The sequence below is a fragment of the Crocodylus siamensis genome, chromosome 2 (genome assembly GCF_052110815.1).
Source record: "Crocodylus siamensis isolate JL-2025a chromosome 2, ASM5211081v1, whole genome shotgun sequence".
NCBI classification, from domain to species: Eukaryota; Metazoa; Chordata; order Crocodylia; family Crocodylidae; genus Crocodylus; species Crocodylus siamensis.
In genome coordinates this window covers 183347078-183373763 of record NC_143396.1, presented here as the reverse complement: position 1 = coordinate 183373763, position 26686 = coordinate 183347078, and the positions used below count along the sequence as shown (strand labels likewise).

The following is a 26686-nucleotide window of genomic DNA, read 5'->3' as shown; positions in this document are numbered from 1 at the left end:
CATTTGGTTCTCTACAACCTGCTTCAGCTACACTCCCCGCTTCCTAGTCACAGGGGTAGGGGTTCCCTGTAACACTGTTAAAGCACAAGCTAAAATCAAGGGTGTCAAACATATGGCTCATGGACACATATGATCCAGCCCATGAGTCTCAGATCTGGTGTGTGCCGGCTGGACCGTGTGCCACAGGTGCAGCTCATGACCCAGGGGACAGCATGGGATGTGCACTGCATGCAGAGCCCCACAAGACTGGCCCTGTTCACTGGCTCCAGGGTAGGTCCAGATGAAGCCAGTCTGGCAGGGCATCATATGTAGCGTGCTCCTCCTGCCATCTCTTTGTGCAGTTCCAGCCCATATGCCACTTACAACAAGTCCCAGAGTGGAGTCAGAACATACTACCTACAGCATGGGGAGTACACTGCATTTTGGACCTACTCTACATGCTGGTTCTGGCATGACCCAATCCAGGCTGCAGACTGGCTCAGTGACAATTACCTGGCCCACAGGGCCAGATGACTTTAACACCCCAGTATAAATCATCTGGCTTTAAATAGTCATGAACAATGTGTTTTAAGACAGCCAAATGCAAGAGGATATCAGTAGCAAAATGGGAAGTGGCCAACCATATACCCCAGGCACTGTCTAATAGAGTGGGGTGAGGGCGAGATGGGGAACCCCTCACCCTGGGCTGCTGCTGACTACTCTCTACCTCATTTTGCCTGCACTTTCTGGCTGCAGAAAGCATCCAAAACAGGCAAGTGTCACAGAATACAAGGCATTCTGAGAATTGTTTTGTAGAGCAGAAAGTTCACTGCTTCTGTGGGGATAACTGACCCCAATTTTGGTTGCCAAAACCAAAGTCCATGTCCAGAAGGCAAAAAAATGAAAAGAAATCCCCTCTCCCTTCCTGCCCAGCAGCAGCAAACTCCACTTCCACCCTAGAAAATGATTCCCAAAACACCTTGCACTGGCTGCTATTTGCTGCTATTCCTGTATCTGCAAGCCAAGAGGTATGGGGGTGGGCAAGGGGCAAGGGTGGGAGAAGCCTGACCAGGGCACATTTCTCCACATTACCCTTCTGGATAATACATTTGAGAACAAAGAATATAGGTCATACCAACAGGATGGAAAATTCTCTCAAAGCTGCATCTCAGAGAAGAATTTAAGAATGATCAGAGATGAGCACCTCAGCATGAGCTCTCAGTACAATGCTGCAGCTAGAAGGGCTAATGTAATCCCTTGGATGTATACAAAGAAGAATATCAAGTAGCATTAGGGAAGTAATCTTGCTAATGCATGTGGAATTAGTAAGGTCGCTACTAAAATAATGACCAGTTCTAGTGTCTACACTTTAAGAAGGATGTGAAAGTAAAATATCCGGAGGCTGAAAGAAGCCTTATAATGTAAGGTTATGGAGGCCACCTTACTCACATTATTCAGACAGAAAGTTCAGAGGTAACTTCGTAATGATGTATAGCTAATTAAACATGGAAGAGATATCTGAGAGTGGGGAGCTTTTCAATCTTGTTGACCAGGGCACCACAAAATTCAATTTTCAGGAACTGAAGATAGCAAATTCACCTTGAAATAAGAAACAATTTACCATCAGTGAGGATGATTAAATAGTGGAACGACTTACTGAGAGGGTGCTGGACTTCCCATCTCCTAGGATTTTTAGATGTCTATCTAAAAGATACACTTTAATCTGCTTCCTGACTAGAACCTTCTGCTAGTCCCTTTTGGCCAGGGAATCAATTAATTCCCTGTTCATCTCTTCCCTTCGTGGACCAAGAGGGAAAAAGAGAACAGGACTGCCCGCACTCAATGTCTCACACTTGCAATAATAAGATGATACCCATAATTAAATCTCAGGTTTCTAGATTTCAAACAGCTTCTTGAAGGGAAGGAAGGAATTTTCTTCCCAGCTTCTTGAAGGGAAGGAAGGAATTTTCTTGGACACATAATTGACCAGATGTGTTTAGCAGAAGGCAGAGGAAGATGCACCTTCCCCCAAAGTATCAGAGCTGTGTTTTGAGGGCCTCCTCCTTTCTCAAATGTCTGATTCCTGGATCACACTGATCACTAGTTTTGGGTTTAAGAGGAACCCCTTCCCTTCCTCTGCCTGACCAGACTGGGGCGGGGGGTGGGGGGCAGGGGTGACTTATGTCTTTCTCTACAACATGGCACATGGATCATTGCGGCCATGGATCAAAGCAGTACTTTGGTCTCTCCTGTCATTTCACTATTATACAGAGTTATTTAGGTTCCTGAGGACTGAAATGCTCTAGTTTAACTCAAATAACTGGACTTAAGAATAGGGGTATCTGTATGAAATATAATGGCTTGAGACATCCAGGAATTGAAACTACATGGCCTAGTGTCTCTCTGGCCTTAAAATCTATTTGAAACTAAGATCAAACATATGTGTAGGGAGTTACAAATAGATTAACTCTCACAAGTTTATTGGCAAATCAATCAATATACTCAAGGTCTGTTTTCATTTACATCACTGTAAATCTAGAGCAATTCCAGTCAGGACTTTCAATTTCAGTAATAAAGATTATACCAGATTTACACCAGCACAATTGAGATCAGAATCCATGTCAGTGTTTCCACAGCTTGAGGGAGATCTGAAGACTGTCTCACCAGGAGGCACTACTGTGGATTCGTGATACTTATTCTCTATCTGCTTGTGAATGAGCACAATGATAGCCAAACATATAACACAAACATAGGCAGTTTAGAAGCTCTTTGTGATTCCAAGGAGCATGTGTTGAGCCATCCCTATGGCATTGTAGTTTGCAGTGGAGGGTCCATAGTAAAGATGATATGTCACCAATAAGTGAACTCTTAGCTAGGGTAACTTGTTTAAAATTAAAACAAAACAACTTCCAGAGCTAAAGACCATCTGTGCTAGTCTTCTTTCTTCTCTCCACTCTCTTTCACCAATAAAATTGCCTAGGCCAGAATGGGGACTATAAAGTAATCTATTTTACTCATTCTGTCTCCTAGAGATGCTGCGTGGTAAGGGCCAATTTCCCTTCCCTCCTCCCCCTCAAGAAATCCTCACTCCTATTTAGGTACCTAGATGAAGTGTTCTCATGGCCAGAAAGTTCTTGGCACTCAGCAACTCCACTGAGAAATATGGTAGCTGCTGGCTGTTGAGCATTTTGCAAATCTAGTGTATTCATATAGTTACCTAACCTGATCAGGAACTTTTAAAAAATCTAGTCTTAACTGGTTTAATTCTAAATAGGAGAGATGTTTTTTCTACACTAATCTGTGATGTCTTACTTTATGACATTGCACAGGTTTAAAAGATTCTACAAGTTTCTCTACACATGGAAATTACTTCAGACTGTAATAAAGTGTGAGTTAAAAGCAAAAAAACTACTTTGGAATAAAAGCATTCACACACAGAGTTGTTCTAGAATAACTCCTTTTGGTGGAGATTTAAATAAAAGAAAATCAAGTCATAATGACTTAAATCAATCCTTAAAATACCAATTATGTATCAGAATGACTGGGGACAGACCGATTTCCCCTGGTCTCTGGGCAGAGAATATCCTTCCTGATGTCTAAAAAATGGTATTTAGAGGTTTGTCTTTGGGAATTGGTTTGTAGGTAAGTAGATACTGCATTAGAACAATGGTGCAGGGCAAGGGTTAACTGATTTCAAAAAGACAATTTGTGACAAAGTTTCCTTCAAGATCCACTGTGTCTAATAAGCAGCAAGCAGACACACAAGCTGGGAAATTGAAGACATGTACCACATTCTTCTATAACACAGATAATAGACTCTGCAGCATTGGCACCAGGTCACAGTGCCCAACTGCATGGCCCTGGGATTTCTGGCTTTGGGGAACAGACCAAATTAGGAAGCCCGGTAAATAACCAAATTAGGATGTGTGCAAATGATGGTTTTGTGAAACAAAGGAACATGCTGACAAGACAGAACATGGATAGTATGATGATCACAGGGAAACCAATCAACAATGCCCAGAGATGAAGAGTCATCAGAGGAGGAAAAGTATACAGAAGGAGGGATATTTCAGAGCAGCAAAGGGTCCCCGAGAGGTGAACCTGAGGCCACACCAGCCTGTCTCACCCACCCCACTGGGGAGGGGTGGGGGTGGGCCTCAGTCCTCGACCTCCAGCCTGCTGACATCTGAGATTCAAGAAGGCATCTCAGGGTGAAGCTGGACATAAGGAAGAACTTCTTTACTGTCCGAGCCCCCAAGGTTTGGAAGACTGCCACCGGAGGCGGTTCAAACACCCACTCTAAACGCCTTCAAGACACATTTGGATGCTTGTTTTGCTGGGATCCTATGATCCTTGCTGACTTCCTACCCATGGGGCAGGGGGCTGGACTTGATGATCCTCTGGGGTCTCTTCCAGCCCAAATATCTATGAGATCTATGAAGAATCCCATGCCTGGGGACTGACTGGCTGGTCAGCAGCTCTACAGAAAAGGACCTGAGGGTTACAGGGGACAATAATCTGGATATGAGTCAGCAGTGTGCTCTTGCTGCCAAAAAGCCTAACAGCATACTGGGCTGCATTAGTAGAAGTGTTGCCAGCAGATTGAGGGAAGTAATTACTCTGCTCTATTCTGCACTGGTGAGGCCACATCTGGAGTACTGTGTGCAGTTTTGGGCCCCCTACTACAGAAAGGATGTGGATAAGTTGGAGAGAGTCTAGTGAAGAGCAATGAAAATGATTTGGGGGCGGGGGCACATGACTTATGAGGAAAGGCTAAGGGAACTGTCTTTAGTCTGAAGAAGAGAAGACTGAGGGGGAATTTGATAGCAGCTAACTAAAGCATGGTTCCAAAGAGGATGGAGCTAGACTATTCTCAGTGGTGACAGATGACAGAACAAGGAACAATGGTCTAAAGTTGCAACAAGGAAGGTTTAGGTTGGATATTAGGAAAAACTCTCTCACTAGGAGGGTGGTGAAGCATTGGAACAGGTTACCTAGAGAGGTGGTAGAGGTGGTAACCTCTACCCTTGGAGGTTCTTAAGGCCTGGCTTAACAAAGCCCTGGCTGAAATGACCTAGCTGAGGATGCTCCTGCTTTGAGCAGGGGATGTATTTACATGACCTCCTTAGGTCCCTTCCAACCCTCATTTTCTATTATTCTAAGTCCTGCAAGCTATATTCTTCCACCAGCCCTGGTGAGTTTGCTTGAAAGTTAAATGAACCTCTGCTTCACAGAAATTGACCTTAGAGGGACTTACAATAACCAGTACAACAGCCATGCTGAGAAAGCACTGTGGGAGTGCTAGAAGTTCCAAATCCAATGAAAAGACACAGGCACTCCATACAAATAAACCCTGATCTTCAATATTCTTCCAGAGGTCAAGATAGATCAGAGGTATCAATCAGCATATTCCGTAGCTATGACAGAGATAGAGCAAAGATCTAGCTACCAAAGGACTTATAAGAGGGGCTATAAGAGCACCTTAGCAGACTTTTTCAGCTCCCATCTCCTCCCTTTCAGAGGGTTTTCTGTTGAAGGAAGCAATCCAGCCCCCCTGCAAAATATACTAGAAATCTTTTTATAGTTTGTCATTCTTACTTTGCTACTACTATAATGCTATTCTCAGTTAAACTAGTACATATCTAGAATAACTTCTCTGTATCCAGGGGAGCTGCATTAGATTTCCACCAGAAGCTGAGACCAGAATTTGATCTGTTGCTAAGGCCCAAGCAATAATTTCTTGTTTAATTCATGCTATACTCAACTGGCACTAAATTGACTTACCAAGTAGTCAGTCATTAAACTGTAGCTCCGGGATTTCCCAGCCGAATCATCAAATACTACAGCCCTCACCTAAAGCCTGGAAAAAAAGGGAAGAGGAGGGGAGAGAAAAAACAACAACACACACACTCTTTAGTAAAGATGAAAAGGAGCCATAAAGTATAACAGTCTCTCACATTATCTGAATCAAAATTTCTTTGTAGAGTAACAAAAGGGAAAAACGAAAAGCAAAACCGGAAACCAATCTGCAAATTGCCATTAAGTTTCCAGCAGGCTAATCCAACAAGGAGCCTATTGCACCCCAGAGATCCCTTAATTAAGAGTGTCACATTTGCAATGGGATAGTTGAGGTTGTGTCTGCATTTCCATTATAAATCCCTAATTATAATTCAGCAAAACAATTCATTACCTGTTGAAACATGATATATAGGATAGAGGATTGCAGTCCAAGGGGCAAGGTCTTTATGGGTCACACCCACCCCTCCCCCAACCTCTTTTTTTTTTTAATTTTTTTATTTTTTACAAAATGGTTGAAATCATTGTCACTTATATTTTGTGTTTTATTCATCTGAGGATAACCAAAAGCCAAAGGAACCTCTCAACTTTTTGAATACATAACATACGCACAGTTGGCAAGCATCTAGGACATGGGTGGGCAATTATTTGGGCCCAGAGCCACATAGGGAGTTTTGATGAATTGTCACAGGCAGGTCAACACTCTGCTCTGCCCCACCCCAACAACCTCACTAAAACTCCCTATGTGGGATGGGACCAAGGGCAGGAGCGCAGCAATGTTCAGAAGTGAGATGGATGGGTAAGGCCAGGGTCATGGAGCAGCCCCTGCCTTGTGGGAGGTGTATGGGGCATGTGTGATGAAGGGGCTGCCTTGGCAGTAGGTCCTGGGAGCTGGCCAGGAGTGAAGGGAAGGAGGTGGGGGAAAGGGGCACGTGGGCAGAGCTCACCAGGGCAGTGTGGTCTATCTGGTTTGGTGCGGTGCTCCCTCAGCTGCTAGCACCTACAATGAGAGTTGAGTCTATTCATTACACAGTAGTTTTTGAGCTGCACTAAGAGTAAACAGTAACTATCTAAATATATAAATGCATCAAGCATTCTACCTTGTGTTGATGTTGGGTGCTGGCTGGACAGGACTTCAAATTATTTTTCCACAGAACACATGAAGTGTACAGACCCAGTCCTGTCCTGTGAAGTCAGTGGCAGTTTCACTATAGGTCTTCTTTAAAGGGAAATGGTTGCCCAGTGGTCAGGATACTAACCTTACCTCTAAGAGATCTTCAGTTCCAACTAAAAATATGTGTTCTGTTTTCTACTCTATCACAGGCCTCCTTGTAAAAGTTATCCTTACACAGGCATTCTTACACAAGTTGCAACAAGTGCTTCTATTCTATAAAGATAGGGATGGCACGTTTCTGTACAAGAGTATCTGATGGAGTAAGCTGCTGCTTACAAACACTTATATATTTCTGATTTAGTCCAAAAAGTGCAAATCAACCCTGCCTTCTGCCTGACAGACTAACACAGCTAACTACCTCTCCCCAGTTTCTGTGCTTCAGAGGTAGAGAAAAAAATGAAAGATTGCTGTACTGAAGTGCTAATAATGACCATAAAGAGATTAAAATGGATTGGGGACTAATTAGACCCAGGCTTGAAGAACCAATTCATTCAAAACATTTGTACCCCTCACAACAGTAACTGAAGACTCCCTTCTTTCTGGAGTGGAAATAATTGACTGGAAACTATGTTAAAATCCATCTCTGCCGCCTTTCTCTTTTTTGATTCATCATACACTTAGGCTGTGGTTAGACTGACTCAATACTTTATTTGTATAACCATCTTTCTACAAATAGACTTCCTGATACTGACTAACTTCATAAACTGCATAAGCTGATTTTAAGGATTACCTTGATCAGGAAAGCAAGCTAAAGTCTGTTAAGTCCTCCCCATTATTTGCAACCAAGTGGGCCAAGTTCTGCCACCCCTGCTCATGGTAAAGGGTATACTCCCCTGCTCAGGGAGAGAATTTACAGAATGAGGAGCTACTTGACAGGAACAAGGATGGCAGAATTGGATCCCCTAATATGACTAACACAGTCCCTAAAAATACCGGCATATTGCTGTTGCATCCAGATAATATATTCCTGTCAGAGCTTTAAAAATCAACAGAATCACCAGAAACAAAGTGAGAAGATTGCAATACCTTTTTTTGGCACAAGTTGAAATCATGTCACAACAGAACAACCGGGCATTTGGTACATTGGATCAAGTACATCACATATATGGCAACTTGTGGCAACTACATGGATGCAACTAAACAGCAACTAAATGAGAGAATGAACTCTCACAGAAGAAAAAAGTTAAAGAACAGAGACAGTCATCATTAGGAGCACATTTCTCTCAGAACAACCACTCCATCTCTGACCTCATTATCCTTGAACTCAAGGGAAATAAATCTACATAATCTACTTTAAAAGGTGAACATGGGAACAAAAATTTATAAGCTGGCTGGACACTAAGAACCAAGGACTAAACGCTGATACTGCATTTATGGCCTATTATAATTTATCCAACTTCTGATTACTTTCCACACAAAGAAGGTGAGAATGACCCTCCACTTTTGATAGACCTTCATCTCCTAGGACTCAGCTGCTTTTCTTCTGCTACACCTAAGAATTTTTCTCAGCCATTCCAATATGCTGTGCTTAACTTGTTGTGCCTAGCTACCTATAATCAGAGACTTGAGGAAGAATGTCTTACATTTGAAAGCGTGTCTAATTTTATCCTAACTACACAGTTGGTCCAAGAAAAGATATCACCCTAAGAAATCTTTGCCTCTTGCATAATTTCTGGACCATCATAGCTACAACAGTACTCTTACACTACCGTAGTATGAGTATAAATGGCCCAAAATGACATTAAGAAGATTTACTGTAGGATGGAGATGTCTGATTAGTTCAGAACTGGATAGCTAATTGTTTTGTTGCTCTCAACTTTACTGAATGTAACATTTGCACTGTTCCAAGACTTGTTGGAAAAGTGTCAAAACATCTTGTTGGCATGAAGAAGCAATATCTTAAAAATTACTAAGATGAAGAAAAAATGCTTTCTATCAGGTTTGTCATGCATACAACCTGAGGGCTGGATTTGGCCTGCTCAGTCACCAGACATAGAGGTGAACCTACAAAGCATGTCCTGCCACAGAATTCAGGGCCCTTGGACCCTGATGGACATGGTCCTTGGCAGCAGAAGGGGCAAGCAAGAGCGGTGCAGATTACAGTCTTTGCTTCAACTGAGGCTGCTTAGTAGGGCTGTGTGAAACAGCACTGTTTCATTCTGACTTCCATTTCGCCAATTTGTTCATTTATCCTGAGGAGTCTTGACTGGCTGCATATCGAAATAAAAAAACTCCAATGTCCCATTTCTCAGTGAAGGCAAAAATCTGAAGTGCAGGTATGAAATCGCACACAGATTCTGGGCTCCGATACAAACCTAGCCCCACACTGGGCAGACTTGGGTGCTGGTGCCAGCCCCAGCTGGCAGCAGCAGTGTGCTGTCATCCACATGCTCTGCAGCTGGTGAGTGCAGAGCTTTAAAAAAAGAAAAGAAAAAAGCTTCGCGCTCACTGGCTCTGGCAATGGCAATTGGGGCCTCTGGGCGCTTGTGGCAGAGCCCCCCCAAGCAGCATGGGGCAGCAGAGATAGCTCCTCCCCACCACCCGCATGGCAGCTGCACCATCACATGGGTGCAGCACGGCTCGACAGGGCACTGTGCACTGTCCTGGAGCTGGGGCAGCTCTACCTGTTAGCTGGAGCTCCTAGTTTGATTCCCCAGCTTTTCCTGGGGGGGTGCTGACCCTGGATCTGTGCGCCAGGTTTCAGCAGGCTGCTGCTGCTGGCAGGAGAAATAGCCCAGAGCCACCGCCATCCTCAGCTGGCAGCGGCAGCCTGCTTTCATCCTGCATCATCCAGGGGCCCACACCCCCCGGGAACAGCTGGGGAAAACGATCAGGGAGCTGGAGAATCTAACTGGGAACTGAACATTCCCCGAGCTCCCGGATCAATTCCCTACCCCCTGGCTCGATTCCCAGGGGGCATGGGCTCCCAGATATGCACACCGGGTTTCAGCAGGCTGCCACTGCAGGCTGGGGCCAGCGGTAGCACCACAGTCTTCCCAGTGCTTGGTGTGGAATGCCATGGGCCCCAGCCTGGGGACCCATGCCCCCTGGAAGAGCTGTGGAAATGATCAGAGAGCTGGAGGAAGCAATCAGAGCGCTGTGGAATCAAACTGGGAGCTCGATGTCAATATCAGAGCTGTCCTTCCCCGCCTTAGTTTCTTTTTAGCTGCAAGCAAGCCTGGCTTTGAAACCCAAAACCTTTTGAAACCTTTCAAGTGCCCTCATTTCATTTCAAAGCCTTTCATTTCATTTCAGTTTCACTGTTTTGGGCTCAAAACACATTGAAATGGCTTCCAAATGAAACCCCTGTTGAAATTTCACACAGCCCTACTGCTTAGCTTCAGTGGTATTGCTAGACACTACTCCTCCCATTTCAGTTCTGGACCCCTACCACCACACCTACAGATCCAGCTCAGTAGGAGTCCAGATCTGACCCAGGGCCCCAGATGAGTTTGAAATCCCTGCTTTACATCATATGAAAAGCAGCCCTGAATCTAGAGTTTGTGAGATATCACTTTCAAAAGCCATGTAGCAACTGAAGTGAGAAAGAAAGTGAGATGGCAAACATGACCAGAAGTAGTTATATATGTCTCTCAAGCAACAGGCTACCTAACTTGCAGTCTCATCGAGGCACCAGGCCTTGCAATGGTCCCAAATGTCTTCTGCGCTCCATCATCAACAAAAGACGCATCATTACTGAGCCAAATAACATGGATCCTAATATCCAAGTTTCATTCTCTTGCAACAGCATCAACATCATATATGCCATCACCTGCTTACAGTACCCATCTGCTACCTACACTGGACAAACTGGTTGATCCCTATATCATGGAATGAATGAACACCACTCTAACATCGGCTATGAAAAGACATGCATGCCTGTGGCAGGACATTTTAACTTCCCTGGACACTCCATTTCTGACCTAAGGATGGCTATTCTCAGACAGCAAACTTTTAAAAACAGATTTGAACAGGAAACTGTGAAACAAGAAATCATCCACAGACACAGCTAACTAAGTCTCTCTCCAGATGATTTACTCATTCACCCAGACACCAAAGATTTGTTTTCATAGTAAATGTTAGGGGACATATACCTTTGCTATCAAACAACTGTAGATGCCTCCCCAAAAGCTAGGCTGATGGGTAAAAAGCTTAAGATTCTGTCTGCTAAAGAGCAGCAGTTCTACTCTGTGTATATCAAAACTATGCCTCAGCAGAAGGCAGTTTACTGCTGGCCAGATTTAGGGGAGGCTGTAAGAATAATTTGTTGGAGATATTGCTGATGAAGAAAAAGCACAGGAACATTTGGCTGTTTTGCTAAAACAATGTGGTCAAATATGAAAAAAGAAAAAAAAAAGAGTAATTTGGAGCAGGCCCATGCAGTTATTTCTGGAACTCCCCCTCCCCCTTCCCAATTAGGCTATCCATAAAAAGCCCCAAATTATTTGGGTGCACATTGACATCTGCATGTTACATCTTACACATCTCTGCTTTACCTTAATGGGTAAGTAAGCTCTCATGAGGTTCTGAACTGCTTTCCATTTATTTCCTCTTCTTCACTGAATGACTGTCTACTTGCTGGTACAATCAGTTGCCATTAATTTTATGCAATGTGTAGCTGTTTGGTGAGCTGCTTGCTGTGTCTGTGGTCTATCTACCCTGTAAGCTGGGTCCCATGAACTTACCAGTGTTGTGTGTAAACATTGTCTCTTCTTTACCACAGACAACTACCCTGACAGGGACCATGAGTGGATCCGTGATTTTAAAAGACAGGGTGTGGAAGCAGCAGCCACACTGCAGGGATAGTTGCAAACCCACTCCCAGCTTCCCTACCACTGCCACAGGAGCAGCAGCTGGGGACTTTAAGACCCTAATCACATAAGAATTTCCCACCATCACTCCAGTCTTGGCACCCCCTCCCTTCCCCTCTATGGTCAATAACATCCCCACTTCCCTCCCATTCACCCCCTCCACAACCAGCTGCTGCAGCTGTATCCAGCTGCCCCAGAGGCAGGTGGAACTCCATAGCTGTTCCTGCCTCACTCTGTCTGGGCTGCGCAGGGACTTGGGCTCACTTGGAGACTGTGGCAGCAGAAAGCAGGTTTCCTCTACCTGAGCCTGCCCCTGGGCTGGTGAGGAATACCTGGGGAGATCAGAGAGGGAAAAGGAAGCTGTCTGGCTGCACCAGGGCAGGAGCAGCTCAGGAGTTGCCCACCCCATGGCATCTAAGGACAGTGGTAATGGCAGGTGGCAGAGGAAGTGGGAATGGGAAGGGAGAGGAGGGGACATGCTGCTGAGCATGGAGGGGAAGTGGCAGGAATACCAACTTGATTTTAAAAAATGTTTCTCATTGCTACTTCCACAGCAAGCCTTATACTTTGCAACGTACAGCTAGTGGAGATGTGGCTTGGGCTGGAGGGAGGGGAAGAAAGAAATGGAAGGGATGAGAGTGACAGGTGGATGAGTAGAGCTATCTAATAAGTAGAGCTAGCTAATAAGTGAAGCCAGAAGAGCTTGAAGACAGAGTCAAGAAATGTTAGATACAACATTCATTAAAAAGAAGAAATGGATGTGCAGGCAAACACACACAATGCATTTGTATTGCTATATGGAGCCTTGGTTATCATCAAGCTTGATTCTGGTCCTTAGCTCCACTAAGCATCTAAAGACCTCTATGTTACCTGCTCCCCCATGAGAGACTCCAACAGGCATTGCCACTTTACATTATGCTTTACAAATCCCAGGCCACTACGTTGAGACAGGAATCACACATTCAGTTTCTCCAAGTTATATTAAGAGTCCAGGTCAGACCACAGCTCAGCCAAGGCCAGCGATCTAACAGGACATACCTATATTTGGAAAAAAGGCAATTTCTTCCTAACTTGTAAGTACGTTAGTGACTGTTTCACCAGCATGAAAAGGAACCACTGCTAAGCTGCAGCCCATTTCAGACCTTTGTCATTGGATGCAATTTTATTTTTCAAATACAAAAACTCATAAGTAACATTAAAGCAACTTCTCCTGACTAGCACGGGCTATAGTCCACAGAAATTACTTCCCCTACCAAACTTGCCACACTTTATGTACTATTAACCCCCAGGTCTCTGCCTTTCTCTGATCACAGGTTACTCTAATGGCTCATCAGGGTTGTAGTAGCCTGTTTCTCATTACATGACTTTTACATTTACTGCCTTTCAAGTCTCAGCCCCCTTTAAGGGCCAGCTCACCCAGGCACAAGGGATATGCAATTCCTGTGTTTTGGTGCCAATACAATGTTAATAAACCAAAGAAAAACAAATAGTTTTAAGTCTTTTTAAAAACATTTTGCAGGCAATCTGGTCTGAGTGGTATAGTTATGATTGACAGCCAAGTAAAAGAAGGCCTCCATTTATTGTCAAAACAGGTAACAGCACAAGTTTCCCCATATTCCCTCCCCAAACATGCCCCAACCATGGTTTTAAAAAGGAACTGCTTCTAGAGATGAGAGGTTAGTTTATTCTAAGGTCATTTAGCCCTTGGCTTTCTCTGCTGAGACTGTTGCCAATTGTAATGCTATTTTTTGCATGTTACCAGTGGAGAATGGGATTGAAATTACCCATAATTTATTACATGGCAAATTTTGGACACTACCTTTCTAAACTGGACATATACCAGCAGCATACAAGTAAAATGTGCTGTAACTCATTACTAGTTCCCTGCTAGCTAGCCTTTGATTAGAACTGTACAGCATGTTCAGGACTTGAAAGAAATGAAGCATAAGAATATATTACAGTGCGTATGACTAGGAGGAATAAATAGTACAAGTTATGTTGGAGGGTATTAATTACTTAGACATGGAGAATTGTTACACACTTTGGTAATTATTTGACCTAGAGGGATACCGTACTTATTTTTGTAGAATCTGAAGACTGGCTGGTTTAATATGAACAAGACTATCAAAAGTACAAATGTTATTTGGACGCTGACATTTTAGCAAAAGGCAGAGCATGCATAGTGCTGTATTACAACTTTACTGAAGAAAAATTTCTCTCTATAATTCAAGGCAAAATTTAAATCAATTTAATTTTTAACACAGACTATCTATTCTGAATGGGCACTGAAAAACAGGATGCAGTCACTAGCAAAATAAACTAACGCTAACATGACTGTATTTTTTTTAAATCACAGCTATAAGCAAAATCCCAACAGCTTCCCCAAAACAAGAAGTCATGTCCACAGTTTCACAGAAGCAATCTTGTCTGTGTTTGAGTCTTTTCTTGTAAACATCTGCACACTGATTTAAAGAGGGACCAAAACAAGCCACTTAGTCGAAGTATTCTGTGTCCCTTGGTCTCCTTCTCAATTTAAAGAAACAGACTCACTGGTCAGTGTAGTCAAATGGTGGCAGTGATTCCTACTGACAACAAAAAGGCTCATCTTCTACAGGAGACAGAGAATCCTTAGCCCCAGGCAAGCAAAGTGCAGTTACTGGAACAGAAAATAATGGCACAGATGCTATTATAACACTGAATGAGAGATGCTACTGGAAAGAAAACAAACTGACCTGGCAATATTCAACTAGTCAAGGCTAGTGAAGATGTACAGCAAAGAGGGAACAAAACCTTGTTTTCATTTTAAACCAGGCTGGCAAATCCATCAGGAAAACAGACTAATTAAGACACAAAGTTGATTCACTTTACCAGAATAACTGGATTCAACTGGAGAAAATATGGATTATATTTTGCTCACCTCCAAAATTAACACAAGTTGAAATGAAACTAAATGAAAACCCCAATAATCAAATAGATACGTAGAATTTTATGAGACTCCAGTAAGACTGGAAACAGCATTTTGTATTCAAGGCTAAGTCCAGTGGTAAGGAACATTTCTAACGTAACAAATACCAATCTGCAGGGGCTGATGCAGGATGCATGGAAATGCATGACTGTCCACACCATCAAAAGACTGTGCCAGGGGGTACTACAATACATCATGGTATGTCCATGAAACCAGCTAGATCCTCTTGGGACATAGCATGTGGCATGGACATTATTAGCATGGGACCACATTCTCTAAGCTCTCTGCATCTTCCATGCACTATTGTGCTAAAATACCTCTGCTTTGTCTATTTCAGTGCATAGTGCACACTGAGCATCCCAGAAGGTTTCACTCTGGCACTCCCCATCATGGTCCTCTGGTGGTACAGACAGGACCTAGGGATTCTGTCTTTTCCAGAGCGTTCCCCAGTTGTGCAAGTGTGCAAACAAGGGTATGTCTTCTGACTCCACTTTCAGACTCAGCTGCTACTAATGGGGCTCTGCATAGGTGCAAGGGTATGTCTGTAGGTATTGTGTTGGAATAACTCAAGTAATTAGCCTGCATTTTGACCTGATGTAAAGGGCCAGTGACTGTTATAGTTACAAAATCTCACAAGCTGTCAGGGCTAGGAAGCAAAAGGCTTGCATGGTCGGATACCTGGCTATCCGAGTTTTTGAATGACATAAAACAATTTTGTTTAGTCCTTGATGTTTGTTAATTCATTATACCTTTTTTTTTTTTTTGAAGAGGCACATCATTGGGTTTCTTCCTTCCACCATCACTATGTGCAGTTCTGATCAGATGTTGTTGTCTTAAGAACTGTTAGGACTGTGGTCAGTGCTTAGCTAGCTGTAGCTGAGTGTTTGGAATCTTAGCTTTCAAATAGATAACCTGAACCAAAGACTGCTGTAATCAACAGAACCATTTCCATTTACTTCAATGGACTTTGGACTGAACCCATAAGGAATCTCTCTAAATAAAGGACTGTGCGACAATGGCTGCAAAAATCATCTTGGAATTGAAATACTCCTAATAGCACCAGCTAGAATCAGGGACAGTATATAATGGATTGTATTTGGCTCCTCTGGAAACATTTGGCATCTCAAACAGAAAAGAAACGAGGAACTGCATTCCAGGAACCTGTACAGAGAGAATTCACCAGTAAAGCGTATCTTGCTACTGTTCTAGAGAAGAGATAGTGGCCTTCCTGAGAAGCCTGGTGTCCTACTTCTCTAAGAAACTAGACTTAGAAGGCTCTCCTACAGAGAGAAGAAAAGTCTAACCTCTGGGGTCTTTGAGAGATTCATGCCTCTAAAAGTTTCCAGGTGCTGTATATAATTTCCTCTTTGCTTGCTGGATTGGCTCTAGGATCATGACCAAAAAGTTGCTAAAAGTGTAAGACACTCTTAAAGCTAAGGGCTTGTTTGCTCACTGTAGGTGCATCTACACATGCAATTAACAAAAAGCACTAAAATCCATAGCATTTTGAGCTGAAGTAAACTACTCCTGGGCACAGCGTCTACACGTGCACCTGGGACAGCAGCAAGTTGAGCTAGAGTGGAGAAGGCCCAAGCTAGCAGGGAACACAGGAAGGGTCAGTCCCAAACTCCAGATGGCAGTGCCAGGCAACAGAGGGGCTGGCTGGAGCATGAGAGTGCTGAAAGTTCAGAGCCATGTAGCTAGGCAGCAGGCAGAAGTCTGGCCTCAGGCTGACTGGGCACAATTTATGCCCATGGTCAGCGCCTACATGTGTTTAATTGCAGCAAATTACCCTCCTGTAAAATAGTACTGTCCCTGACAATACTAAATTACTGCAGCATTAATTAGCTTATTGCAGCCTAATACCATCACATGTAGATGGTGGGTGTGCCTACATGTTCATTAGTGTGCTGTAATTATGGCACATTAAGCATAGTACCTGTAATCACACAGATACTAACTTAATGTGCTGTAATCAGTGCGACTGCACATTAGCACAGGCGCACGCTTTTTAAGTGATGTTAATGCACTGTAGACTAATTCTGCTGCGCATTAGCATAGCTTTTTCACGCCACGCTTGTGTACAGGAGAATAGTCCACTGCGCTGTTAGCTTTTCGTGTGAATGTGCCCAGTGGTGCTTTGCTCTGCAGCTAATTAGTGTACTCCACAGTAAAGCACATGTGTAGACATGGCTTGTGCAAGTTAGATGAGTTTCTCTCAGTTTGGGGCATGAATGTTGCTCTCTTGGGAGAATAGAAGTAACAGTTACAACAAGCACATAACAGTCCATACCAGAATGCATACTTGCACTTCAGGGGAGGCTACAGGACTACCAGAGCCTGTTCCTGGGCGTTTGTAGGCCCAGATTAAGTATGTAGGTTAGCACAGGAAGGAACAATGAAGAAAAATAGGACTTATACAAGGTAAACTATTTGTCTATTCTGAAAAGGCCAAGAATTAGGTCAAATGGGTGGGAAGGAGAGGAGCAAAACTTAATACAAAGGGGAGGACTTCATCGGGTCATCTAGTCCAGGCCCCTGCTCAAGGCAAGATCATCCCTGACTAAACCATCCCAAATGAGTGTGGTCTAAACTCCTCTTGAAAATATAGAAGGCAACAAAGGAAGTAAAACAAACAAACAAAAACCTATCACAAATTGAAAAGTAAACTACATCTGTATAAGAGTGAGTCAATTCTCAATGAGTTATTACTAAATTATTTGTTAGGTATAGAATATTGCTAGACAGAGAAAAGTAGAATGCTGTAATTGTATAAGGAATTAATTGGGTGCTGTTAATTAAAATACAATTTATTTACTAATTTATTTCTCTTGAATTTGACTCATCTTTAAGTGAATGTTTTGGTACAGTTCTGGGCTTCCCTTTCACACACCCCATGAAAACACCTCTATTAAAAGATTTAAAGAAACTCTGGGGAGGAGAAGAAATTGTTGAAGTCTAGAAGATGCCAGAATAAGACAGAGGCTAGGTATTTCAAGGGAACAAAATGGTATTTGTGAACCCTTTAGATGAGATGGTAAGGCTCTTCATGCAGGAGAAGGCAGCAGCTTGTTTCCTCCTTGCTTTGGTATTTTGTTTGGCAGGAAAGCCACACTACTAACAGACTATTAACACGGTTAATGAGCCTGGCTACCTAGAGAACAAAACACAAACTTTAGATGGCTGGATTGGCTTGAAGGGAAACTGAGGCACCTGAGCACCTGGTGCCAGAGACGAATACTTGCATCAGACAACAGAAGGACTTCTTCATATATCTAACTTGCCTGGGGCTACTTAAGGGGGAAGAAGATGAAAAAAAGTTAATTTACGTGTTACATATTAAGAGTAAGCAAGTATAGGTTAGGTAACTACAGATGAACTTACAAAATGTACGCATGTATGTGCCCTTAGCAATGTGCATACACCATTAGCAAAAATGAGTAATCATGGGTATAAGCAGAATAGCACCTTTGAACAATGTACTTAATATTTTCTGGAGATAGTATGTTTAAATAAAAAACCTGATTTTTTAAAATTGAATGTATAATCAAAGCTAGAAATTTCCTGTCCTGTCATTTAAAAACAAAACCAACAAATTTTTGAACCCACAAATTCACTACTGGATGTCTTGTTAAATGTCTCTCTTTTTTTTCTGACCACTGTTAAAGAACAGAACAATAAAGACTGCTTGAATCTGTCAGTCATTACAAAACACTCTCTTTATTTTTAACCAGCTCCATTGAAAAATAATTTCACATCATTCTGCACTTCCTTGCAGTCTCCTCCTGGTTGCTTTTCCACTGGTGCCCATCCATGCTTGAATTTCCACTTCATCACCATTTACTTAAAACTAATTTTATGCTCTCACTGACTTAAGTCTGGTTCCCGTAAAGTAATAAGTGCAACCCACCATCTGTTAGCAGGATCTAATGACATGGTAATCTCCATTACATTTACACTACCTTTGAGTCTGAGCCCCTGAAGCTGAAGAGGGTGGGCATCCTAGACAAGAAGAAAATGTCAGCTTCTGATCTGTAGACCTAAGTTAGCCAACTTCAGTCAAATACACTTTGTTATGGGGCCAATCTCCCTACCCGACCCAATAATTCGACAAGATGTATTATTTATACCTGTGCAAGGTTTGACAATTTTGCAAGATGACTGAACATGTATATAAAACTACAAGGCAGTGAAGATTTGGGCTATAAGCTTCTTGTATCACTTTACGGAAGTAAATATAAACTGCTACCAAAATATGCATGTTTTGATGGTCCTTGTGATTACCTGTATTCTCTAGCTGTTTTGGGTCTCTTTGGCCAATTTAGACACATCTGTGTGGGGGGAGGGTAATTCTGACTAAGAACTTGTCTACCTAGGAAAATTTACTGACGTAATTCTCTGGTGACTTATAAATAGAAATGTGCTTTGCAAGGTTGCTTTCTGTACATACTCCTTGTTATGGTCCTAGTTAGCAAATACACCTAATAACAAAGGTGGCAGGACCTGGAAAACTGAGCTGTGATTCTTCCACTTGTGAAGATGATTGAATCAAGCACATTAGCTTTGTACTTTCCATGACAAGACCTACAAAAACTTAATCATTTCCCCCCTTAACACAAATAATTGGAAGTTTGCCCTTGGGGGGGAGTGGGGAAGAGGCGGAAAAAGGTAGAACAGGTTTATATTCTGTATTTATCATCGTGAGTTAGAAGCATGTAGCACCCTGCAGCTACAGTATTCATTTTCCTTGCTAGTTCCATAGACTCCTGATCCTGCCAACTACTGCTCCTTCTTGATGGGACTCTTCACAGAGCCCCACTGGTAACAGAAATCTGTACAAGTGCACAGGCCATCTACATGAAACAGCCTGCCAGATTAGGGCCATAACTACCAATTTCTTTCCTGACCTTGGGTTCTTGCAATTTCCTCATCAACCGTTGTTGCAAGTGGACTGAAGCTTCATAAAACTTCTGCAGAGGAGGTTTTTCTCCCTTTGAAACAAACACCCATTTCAAGACATAGTAGTCAACTGGGAATTAATGTTTCTTAGTTCTGCAGCTGACACTGTACATGAAAAATAAATGGTCTTAGATAATGGTGCCTATTCTGATCTCAAGCATGCTAGTGTAAAAGGAGAGTTGTTTCACTGATTTTTTAAGTGAGTCAGTGTAAATGTACATATGTAGAGACTAAATCAGCATGTGGCCCCTTAAAGTCAATTTATTTTATGTTTATATTAGTTTTAATTTAACAGAAGGCCCCAGGTTTACATAGCTGTTGAGGACAGAACCTGGCCCTCTCTCTGATTTCTTAAATTTCATGACTTCTTTTAAAAGTCAAGAGACTCTTCTCATCCCAAAACATCCTGTTTCAGACTATACTGTTGCCTCATGCTCTCACTCTGTGCCAGAAATGCAAAGCCTTTGTTCTCTATCCTCCCCTTTAGGAAGGAGCCTTAGCTTGCACCAAACTGTCAGCTTCAGCATTGTGAATGCTACTTAGTACTTCAGTAAAGTTTTATCTATTAACATCCAGATTCAAAGTTGTACCGCTAGTCTAGTGACAGAAATTATACCACTTGCTTAGTCTAAACCAGGAGTCAACACATTTTCACTAACAGCAGGCTGAATTAACACAGCAGGTGACAAAGGTGGCCAACTGGCAGCAGCCACTAGATGGAACAACCTCTTGCAAACATGCTTGGCAGACTGAATAAAATCTTTTTGAGAGCTGGAATGCACCAGCAGGCCATAGGTTGCCAATCCCCTGGTACAAACAAGCAAGTCTGACAGCTGTATGTCATAAGCGTACCTGAATATGAGTAAGAACTTCAGTTTGCATCATTTAATGCCATGCAAGCTTTGCATATCCCAAGGATACCAGCAATACAATACTAATGTAACACCATATGTTATGAGAAAATGTACATTGGCTGTACCTGCAATCAATAACATCCCAAAGGTGTATTTTTTATGCACCTCACATTGGTCTCCACTAGTTCTAGCTGTGGAATTCAAAACAAATTAGATCCTATGGCGTGTACGAGACTACAACGTTAGCACATCCTGGCACAAAAATGCGCTTATAAATTGTTATGTGGATAGCACTTCTTATTCCATCACTCATTGCTATGTGAACACAACAGCACCTGTTCATTTGTCTTTGGAAAAAGTTCCTTGATAGCTCTAGTAATGATGCTTGGCTGGCCTGGGCTGAAGGTGTGTGTTTGCTATGGAAGAGAAATCAGAATCTGCTTATATTGTAAGTGGGTTGATCGTACCCTCAGGGTGAGTTAGAGTTAAGGAAGAAGTTCTAGTAAATAGATACATCTGCTCTGTGTGTAAATCTCTGTTAGGGATAAATATGGGTATATCATAGAGATGATGTAGCATGGACACATTAGAAATACCCAAGATCAAATTAGCCAAGAGCTTTTGTAGCAGAAACAAATTAAGATCAAAACAAGAAACTAACAATAATACCAGATTGGGCCTGTTTAGAATACAGAGCATTCTAGAGAACACTCCTTAACTATAAAACTAGCCTAAAGGAACAGTTGTTAAATTCCATTACATTAGTGATTCCGAACCCCAAACTGGGTTTAGGATATTTACTATAGTTAGACAATATTCATGTCACTGACAATTCCTGCTCCAAATAACTTGCATTTGAGGACTTGTACCACAGACAGCAGATGAATAAACAGGGGTGCAGAAAGACATAGGTGAAAGGAATAGGTATCAGACAAGTGCATGGGCCTGACAGGCCCAGCTGGTCCTTGGTCTAATCTCTCCAGTGGTGCAGAGATGTATGCAGGAGCCAAAAATTCAACCCATAATGTGAGAATTATAGCTATATTATCTTTTACAAGACTTATTCAAAATCATAGGGCCAAGATTTGGCTCCATATCCTTACCAGATCAGGAGTTTGAACTAAGATGACCACAGTGCCAAAAAAATCCCATGTACTGTTGTAAATCTAACTGAGATTTCCAAAGTGTACTGTAGCTATATTGTATATATACTGTATACTGTAGCTTCTCAATGACTTCCAAGCTACCTGCCTTTTCTGCACAGCATTGTTTGTAATGCAAAAGTACCTCCATACCTCAGGGACCTAATGTGCCAAGCCCTTTACATGCATTACATAAATATCCACATAATTTGTATGGCAAGGAACAGCTTGTAGAACTTCTGCATGCATAAGCTGAAGAGGAAAACATGCGTTGTCTTTACACCTTGACAGTCCTATTTAATTTGTAATCTAAACAAAAAGCAGACAAGCAAAATTGAGATACAAAGTGGGGGCAAAAGAATATAAATAGTATCTTACCCTATTTTGCTTGAATATACCTGGAACAAAGGCCAGTTATCAGTTTGGTTGACTTGCTCCTGCATGTACTTTATTGCAAGGAATTTCAAAACCTACTAAAATGGACATGCTTCAAACCCAAAACCTAAAATCAAAATTTTTCTACAAAATGACTACTTCTACTGGATATACCACATGGTGAATAGGGGATGAGCTTTGTTCCTGTGCCACAGAGACGAAAGGCAGTGTCATCATGTGAGAAGCTGTGCCAAATAATGATCAGATGTAAAAACAGCCTACACAGTAGGATAAAAACCTAAAGAAAATGGTTCCACTTGTTTTAAGTGGGGGAGTTTTTGTCTGTAACAACTGAAAAGTCAACACAGCAAGGGAAACTCTTCTATAAATTACCTTAAACTAATGATACCACTTCAATCTGGGAATGGAGAATCCCTTTAATTGGTGAATTAATTTCACATCTTTAGTGGATTCCTCTTCTCTTCCCTGTGTTCCCATCTAGATGGGTGCTGAAGGGAGCTAACCATATTGGTTAAAAAAACAATGATCAACCTTTTATCTCAACATGGACTGCCTATTGCTTAACATTTTTGTATGTTAACGAATTGGGAATGTTGGACCTCTTATTATTTGGGAGATTGCTCATCTTAATGCTAACAAAAGAGTCATAGCTAAAGCTCCAAGTGTCAGGGTAAGTCTGGTATAACACTACAGCTCCTCTGCAGCGAGGCAGTAATGTAAAAAGATTTTAAACGAAAAACAGCAAACCTCATCCGGGGCATGCTGTAACATATCCGTAAGACCAGCTCTTCAATTTTATGACTAAATTCAATACAAGATTGCACTAATCCAACTAGACTAGCTTCTATCTTATTTTAGTGACATTAATGGGCCTAGGATTAGGTCATCAAGCATAGTATGTAGCTCTGTATTCATATGGCCTTACCCTGTTGCTTTTTGAATCTACTGTTCGATGCAAGATGCTGTTTGACTTAATGGGTCTGTTAACTCCCCTGGGTGAAATAAAACTCTCAGATAGCTTATGACCTAACATTGTAAGGTAAAACATTACAATCTATCTACAGGGACTGTTTCAGTAACTTGGCCTAACATTTGAAAACACCCTGCCCCCCACCTCCTCATCCCATAGGGGTGTGTTACCAGTACTTTGAAGGCTTGCAGAATAGCCAGAACTGCTTTCACTAGTCTTATACCAAAAATCTTTGCACTGTTGTAATCACAGGGGGTATAAAACCTCTGAACAAATTCCATTCTTCAGTGCAATTTACTCAGTTATCCCTGTTTTTGGTGCCACTGTGATACCACTATCCCATGCAGGGCTTCCCTTACTGTAAGGGAATCCAGGGGAGGTGGTTCGTTTTTTAAATAAAGCTTTATGTCTGCTTCACACCTTCCCACCTATGTAGAAGAGTCAGAGAGTGGGGGTAAATTAGGGCCTACATTTTCACAGAGGACTGCATTTGCTGTACATGTAATTTAAATCAATAGACTGAAGAGGATGCATTTATTTTGATCCTTTGAGAAACGGCGTTATAAATCAGAATAGCAAGTAATGGTTTCCTTCCAGGGCCTACGCTGACACCTCCCCTGAAATTCTGAGCCCTGGCTCTGGTGTTGTAGGGGGCTGAGGAAATGTAGAGACTACTTTGCTTCTATTTCTTTTAATTTTGCCCAATGAATTAAGCAACTTTCTACTGGGAATATAAGAAAAATGGAATCCAAGCACCCTGGTGACATTCTGGCAGAGAATGTGGTGTTATTTAATTAGGTGAACAATACCTTGGTTCTCTGATTTTTGGTTGAACAGGCTGCTGTTCCAAGGCTCCTAAAACTTTCTTGCTTTATAGACTTGACATCCAGTTTGCAGTTCTTCCTATCAAGGAACAATAGATGCTCCTTTCAAAGTTTAGATCCCAAAGCTGGCCAAAATGTAAAGCTCACCCTGAATAGCTGAAACCAACAAAGATGAATACCACAGAAGATTAATCTTACTTCACTTTCAGCAAAACAAAGTTATGCACTTCAGCAAGTGAGAACCAGTGGTTTACATAGGAGTAAAGGTAAGCAACTGTTTTAGACTCAAGACACCCCTTGTTAAGCATTAAGGCACCCCTAGGAAAATGCCAGCCATTAGCTTTTGCATGTTTTTTTTTGACCAGGAAAAAATAATACAGCAAATCTGTTACCCCCCGGCCAAAAAAAAAAAACCACCCTCAGAAAGACCACAACAGGTCTGTTTTTGACAGGACAGATTCCCAGTGAAATCTCTGAGCCTATCTTGTATAAGTGCCTGCACACCAAACACTTACTATTGCACACCACCTTGTCTCACCCTTAAAAGGCTCTCTCAGCACCCTGGCCAAGAATAGCTGCTGTAGATCTATTGAAACCAGCCCCACACACATCGCTTTGCAAGATCAAGGTTTTCCTCCCAATGAAGCCAGTGGTAAAACTGCCACCAGCTTCAATGGCAGTGACCTGAAGTACAAATGCAAGTGAGTAATTACAAGACTTAGTCCCAAGGTATTAACACACCTCCCCGCACTCTGCTATTCTGTAGTGGTCTCCTGGAAAGCAAGGGTGGGTTTTTTGTTCAGACCCTACACAGGGCAACATGGGGGGCCGAAGACAGTGAAAACCTGGCATGAACCTGAAAGCTTCATCCTTCCCACTGGGGAAACAGAGGACCTCAACGTGCAGCCCAAACCAACCAAAGCTTTCCCCCAGGGCACACAACTGTCACCAGGCAAGAAAAGCCAGTCCAGCTGCCACACTTTGAAATTTAGCAGTGATTACAGGAGCCCCCGCACACGACCCAGACCCTCGGCTCGTCGCAGTGGTTCCCACCCCGAGATCAACAGTAGCAAGACCTGGGCTCAGCAGCGGATCCTGACCTGGCCCACACGCAACAGGCACCCGTGCCCAGGAGGAGGCTCGTGCAGCCGAGGCGACCCCTGAAGAGCTGCCCTCCAAGCCGCTCCGCTGTCCCGCCGCACCCCGGCCGAGCGACCCCGCCGCAGCCGACTGCCCTCCCTCCCGCCAGCGCCGCCATCGAGCAGGGAGCCGGCCGGCACAGCCCAGCCGAGCCCAGCCGTCTGCAGCGGGGACACCTCGAAATAAACCCCGGGGCCCTCTGCGCCCCCCACGGGAGCGCCTGAGCAACTCCCGCGGGGCAGGGCTGGGCGGGCCGGGGCATTTCCCCCCCGGGCTCGCTAATGCGAATGTGACACATCTCCCTCCCCCTCCCCCCGTGTCCCCAAACCTCTGCACCTCGCCGGGTCCAGCGCTGCGGGGAGGGGGCCGGGGAAGGGGGGTCGCCGCTCACCCGGGGGCGCGGGCAGCTTTGCAGAGAGATGCATGAGGAGGGGTGTGCGAGTGAGTGTGTGTCCAGACCCCCACCCCCTTGCCGTGACCCACCTCTGGGGCTGCTTGCTGGCGCCCTCCGGGGCTGCAGCAAAGGCTCCCCCAGCCCCAGCGCCCACCGTTTCCCCGCCGAGCCGGGGCGGCTCCGCCTCCAGCACCAGCGGCGGGAGTGGGGACGGCTGCAGCTGGGCAAGGAGGGGACCTGAAGGGCTGCCCCCTCCCGTGCACCCCCCTCCCCCCCGTCGCCTCCAGCCCCCTGCCCCGCTGCCGCAGCCTCCCTCCTCACGCGCCTGCCTGCCGGCCCCCGGCCCCGGCCCCGGCCCCACCTGCTCGCCCAGGTGCGGAGGGAGCCCCCGGCAGAGCCTCACTCGCGCTGCAGGAGAGCGGCGGGCGCGGGCAGGAGCCGCCGGGCGCGCGTGTGCGCGTGTGCCGCTCCGTGTGCCACGCGCGCGGCCCCCCGCCCCGCAAAGCCCCCCGCCCTGCGGCGCCCCCCACCCCCTAAAGGCGCTGCCCCGCCGCCGTGGAGCGCCCCCCACCCGGCCTCCGCCCCTTGCCCCCGGGGACAGTGACCCGCCCCAGCCCATGACGATGCAAAACTTCCCTAGTTCCCTCCGCACAGAGAGGCACTTGCCAGCCCCCTGCCCCACTGCAGCCTGCAAGGGGCTCCAGCCCCAAACCCCTCCCAGCCTCCCTGCACACTTGAAAGGGCCTCACTGCGGTGCCCCCCCCTCGCCCAGTGCAACCCCCTTCCTCCCCCCTTCCTGCTGCCACCCCCAGCATCCCTCCGGGCACGGCTCCACCCCGCCGCACTGAACAACAAAGGAGCCCCCCTGCCTCCAGCCCGCTGAGCACCCCTTGTGCCCCCCATTACGCCCTGCAAGGCTCCCTGCCTCTCCCCACACAGGACACAGGGAGCTCAGCCGGGGGGCTAGCAGGGCATAGGGATGTGTATGGGGACTCTCCCCGCCCCCCACTTGGCATTGCTGAAAGTGCAAAGTGGGGGAGGGGGCTTGACCCGCCTGGGAAAGGTTGACTGTTTCAGGCTGACTCCCCCTGTCTGTACAGATGCCCCTGAGAAGGGCTACAAGGCGGGCAGCAGCAACAGCCGCCCACCTTCCCCCCCTGTGAAAGCTGTTCTCCCTCCCTCCATCTCTCTCTTTTTCTCCGTTTCAGGCTTGATTGACAGGCAGCCTTTGAAAGGCCGCCCCCACACACACACTCACACAGAGGCGCTCACACACACACTC

The 26686-nt window shown here is 44.3% G+C and overlaps 1 protein-coding gene across 6 annotated transcripts in view; it reads right to left on the bottom strand.

Moving 5' to 3' along the window:
• PTPN5 (protein tyrosine phosphatase non-receptor type 5) overlaps window positions 1-25872 on the bottom strand; it is a 138963-nt gene extending 113091 nt beyond the window's left edge. For 3 of the 6 annotated variants that reach the window (XM_090032530.1, XM_090032535.1, XM_090032534.1), the window contains exons 1-2: window positions 25494-25619; window positions 5764-5839 (exon numbers count right to left, since the gene is read on the bottom strand). The gene's annotated coding sequence lies outside the window, so the exon portion shown is untranslated. Of the gene's footprint in view, window positions 1-5763; window positions 5840-6722; window positions 6776-6875; window positions 7044-25493; window positions 25620-25765 lie in introns of those variants that run through there. The other 3 variants (XM_090032531.1, XM_090032532.1, XM_090032533.1) reach the window with 3 other exon arrangements.
• Window positions 25873-26686: the final 814 nt, after the last annotated feature.